Here is a 4824-nt window from a genome sequence, read left to right as displayed (position 1 = left end):
ATATGAACTACTAAGCATTTTTTTTTTTTCGTTTATCTGAACATTATAATTCGTTTTGATAATTTTATTTATCCTAATGTATGTCATGAGCGTATTTAAAATATAACTTATTTTCTCATATTGTTTATTACTATTTATTATTATTTGTTATTATTGTATATGTATACAAATACTGGTTACTATATATTTAAGAATATGTATAACTTCTTCGTAATGCTCTAGCTGGGCCAGAAAATGTACCATGTACTTAAATAAAAAAAGAATGAATGAATGAATGAATAAATGCCGTTTACGTCAGTGTGTACATGCATGAGGACTTTGAAGGTGACTGTAGCCACTAGTAAACAGTTTTAACGTTGCATTACGAGAATTAAATTGTTACATCTTGTACGTTAGTGTAGATTTTAAATAACTAACACGTAAGAAACGACTTATCAAAATTAATGCAAGTATTATTTTATATAATGCTATTAGAAATGTTTAGTTACGGTATAAAATAGCGAATATGTATAAAACTTTTGAGACACACACAAAAATTTATATAATGAGCTGGAATAAAACTTTTCACCATAACTACTAAATTACTTTCAAACAAAAAACCATTTCTTGTTGATAAGTCACTTCATCGTAAAATCTCATGTTTATACTACACAGGTACTCACATTTAATTTTAAATTAGTAGAAACGTGGTTTATAATATTGTCATGTTTGTCAGCTTCATCCATCTTTCCCAGTGCAATAATGTATAATCTTCTGCTAAGAATGAATTAATTTCAATACAAATAAACAGCACTTACCAGTATGTAGGTATGATTTTCTTCAAGCTGATAAATTTCTGTGGTGATATTAAGTTTATCATTACATGGAGCAACTGTAAAATATTTTTTATATTAAATATGTTTTAATTATAATGATCAATATTATTAACAATTAATTAATAATAACAATAACTAATAATAGCAATAATAATAATTATTATTAACTCCTTAGGACTTTACCAATTTTTTATATTAATTTAATTAAACGTAAAATATACTTAAAACTGAAAAAAAACGAAATAAATGCGTTAATTTTGAAGAAAAAGCTTCAAATTTTATTTTCCTTTGTCTCCCCTTTCTGTGAAATTTTACTTTGATGAATCATTGTTTAAAAAGCTGAATGACCTTGAACACAGCCAGAGTTGGATATCCCGGGACATTCTCATAGAAGTCTCGGGAGGCAATGGGTTTACAGAAGGGTGAATACTAGTTGGCAAAATATTTTTAAAAAATTAACGTTTTTATTGCGATTTCCGACCCTCGACTTAATTAAACGTATATATAATAAAATCTATCAATTAAAAAAATTAAAACACTATCGGAGGTCGTTTTTGACATCACAAACTAGCTTCAAATAAGTTTACCAAAGGAAAATCCATGCACTACAACTTTAAAACGATGAATAAAATTTGATATCAAACTCCCATTAAAAACAATTAAAAAGCAATAAAGCGTGAAGCGTGCGTCTGTAAAGATAAATTAAAATCGCGATAAAATTTTTTCGCGAGGAAAAAAATTTTTGAAAAAATTTAGCACCTTAACAAACATTCCAAAAATTGAAAAAAAAAATTTAAAAATAACCTTAAAGACCGAGTTTTATATAACGCTATGCAACTTTCCCGAGATATTTTGGGCTTGGGACTTAAGGATTAAACCACTAAACAACAATAATAATTATTATTATTGTTGTGTTTAGTGAGTTATACTCGGTTCACACCAGTGGCAGTGTACTATGCCAGACCAGAGTCAAATCATAGCAACCAAAATAAAACTAAAGTTAAATAAGTTTGTCAGTATCAGTGTCTGTATTCAGGAATTTCTTAACAATATGGCATGTATTCAATATAGTAGCCTTCTGTAGGATGATGTGTGTATTTCTATTCAATTGTAATGTTCCCAGGCTTTTTTGTAGTGTGTGTGGTATCACACCTGTACATGAGAAAACGACAGATACAATAAGCACCCTTTTCATCATCCACAGATGCCTTATTTCCTAAGTGAGTTCTGTGTACCTACTGATTTTTTTAGCGCATGTGTTTTGTACATTGTGAGTGTTTGGAACGGCTATGTCTATAATGTATGTGATTTTATTGTGTTTGTCAATAAGTGTGATGTCAGGTCTGTTGTGGTAAATTGTTTTAACTGTGATTATGGCTCTGCCGTAGTACACTTTGTGAGTGTTGTTTTCCAATGTGGTCTGTGGTATATACTTGCAGTATGGTTTGTGGATGTCTATTAATTTGTGTTTCTTTGCAAGCCTTTGGTATATTATATTTGCTACTTGATTGTGTCTATGTAAGTAATCTGTCTGTGCCAAGAGCTTGCAACCAGAAGTGATGTGTTGTATAGTTTCTGGCATGATGTGACATTTTCTGCATGTGTCATTTGTGAGTGTTGTATCTTTGAGTATGTGTTTTCTGTAGTTTTTAGTATTTATGACCTGATCCTGTATGGCAATCATGAATCCTTCNTATTTCTTCAGATTGATTTGATGATTTAAAATCGCACATGTGTTTAACATGTGCGATTTTATATTTGTAACATTTCAATAACTTTTATATTTATTGTCTCTATAGATATTACAAAATCATTTTTATAAAAAAAACTGACATTAAAAAACTACAGTAGATTCAATAGTGTCTACACTATTAAGTCTACTGTATTGACTTAATAGTGTCTACACCAGGGCTTCTTAAACTATGGGTCGCGACCCCATTTGGGGTCGCTTAGCGAAATCTTGGGGTCGCGAGAATTTAATGCAAAATATTAAAAATAATTTGTGAGAGTTTGAAAATGGCATGCTTTGTATCATAGGTTTCGTGAGTTGGGCTTTATGTCACTTCTGGTGCTGCGAGACAACGATTAAACAACACTGATTGTAGTGTGAACTAGTGTAGTGTTGTGTATTCAGTTGTCTCTGTTCCATTGTAACACAAGAGTGAACTGTGGCAGTAAACCATTATTGTTTTTGCAAATTTGTATATATCTTTATTTTATATTTTTTGGGGTCGCGAAAAAAATCACAATCATAAATGGGGTCGCGAATAAAAAAAGTTTAAGAAGCCCTGGTCTACACTATTAAGTCAAATTCTAACATAAACATATTTTTTCGAAAAGCTATATAGTAATTTAAAATTTTTCGAAAACGCAAACATTATAGTTAATGTTAATTAAAATTATAACAAGTTTACAATTAACGAGAGATTTTGATATCTGAAATCTTTGCTATGCTGTTTTACAGTTTTATGACTTACAGTTTTACTGTAGTCAGTGGTTTAGTGAAGTCTGTAGTTTTTCATATACCGTGTTGATACTATGTGTTAAAAAACATTCAACACAAATAGGAAAATATAAGATAATGTTTAAAGCAGTTATACTTTTACTTGGCAACTTCTAACTAGAAATGGAGCTTTTGTTTACAGAGTCATAAAACAATTAGAAGTTCTTTGACATTTACAATAGGGGTGGGGCTGGGTCTATTCTTGTTCAGAAAGTAAGAATAGTTAACTATGCTTTTCCTAACTATCGAAGTTTACACCTTTTTTTCAAATATTAAACAAACTACAAGTCAATTAGTGTCACCTCAGATAATTTAAAGCCAGTTGAAATGTCATGTGTTTACTTTTTTACACATTTTAATCAAATGACATTAGAATGGACATAAACTAAAATGTTTCAATCCAGAATATTTTGTATAGTGAGAAAGAAGATAGAATGTCGAAGTTTAAGAGGCAATTATAGATTTTCATGTGATGCTCGTAACTTTATAATTTTAGATTGAATTACGTTGTTCTATAAAGTTAAATGCAACTAACTTTGTTAATTCAATTACATGATTAGAACTCAGAGATAATTGTTGCAACGTTGAAAGTATTAATTTTTAAACAACTTTTGTAACAACGAATTGAGCTTAACCACATCTTACCGTGAATATCATATGAACAAATAAATTTGTGGCTTTCAATAGAATTGAAATTAGTCCACATATTGCTGCATAATAACCAACCATTTCAATTGTTGCAAACTTAAAAGTATTAAATTTTCTAATATGATATTATTGCGAGAAAGTGGGATGACAACAGAAACTTGGAAATTGCATTATCAGAAATAAATGCAATGGCACATTTAAAATGATTCAGAATTAATCTAGATATTGTGGAAAAGAATAAAATGCAGCAGTGGTTTCTAATTAGTTTTTCCTAAGTACCACTTAAAAAAGGATCTCAAACTTGCGTACCCCTTATAGCAGAAATTCATATTAATCCAAACTACTTTAAATTCGAAGGTAATGTCTGTCTGTCTGTTACCTTTTCACGTCTAAACCGCTGAACTGGTTTTAATTAAATTTGGCACAGAGATAGCTTACATGTTATAGATGGACATGGGCTAAATTTTACTGCGAGAAAATATTTTCGCCACATGAGAAAATTCAATATAATACAGGCGAATCTGTGGGTAGTGACAGACAGCTAGTGATAAATAAAACAAGTTTTTTACATTTATTACCTTTAAAATACTATTCTAAAAATAATGAAAATAACATAAGGGGCCGTCCATAAATTACGTAAGGGCGATTTCGGCCATTCTAGACCCCCACTCACCCCTGTGTAAGAAACCGTAATATTTTTTTTTTATCCCCCCTTCTCTATCTTACGTAATATTTTATACAAAAATTTTAATCAAAAAAATTTTTCTTATGAAACCCTAAAGACCTTACGTTCAAAATATAGTTAATTAATATGTACTATTATTTATAAAAGACTTTATGTGAACAAATTTAAAAATA

Source organism: Centruroides sculpturatus, unplaced genomic scaffold, assembly GCF_000671375.1.
Source record: "Centruroides sculpturatus isolate CEXI.00-Female unplaced genomic scaffold, Cexi_2.0 scaffold936, whole genome shotgun sequence".
Lineage (NCBI taxonomy): Eukaryota > Metazoa > Arthropoda > Arachnida > Scorpiones > Buthidae > Centruroides > Centruroides sculpturatus.
Note: the sequence above shows the minus strand (reverse complement) of the source record.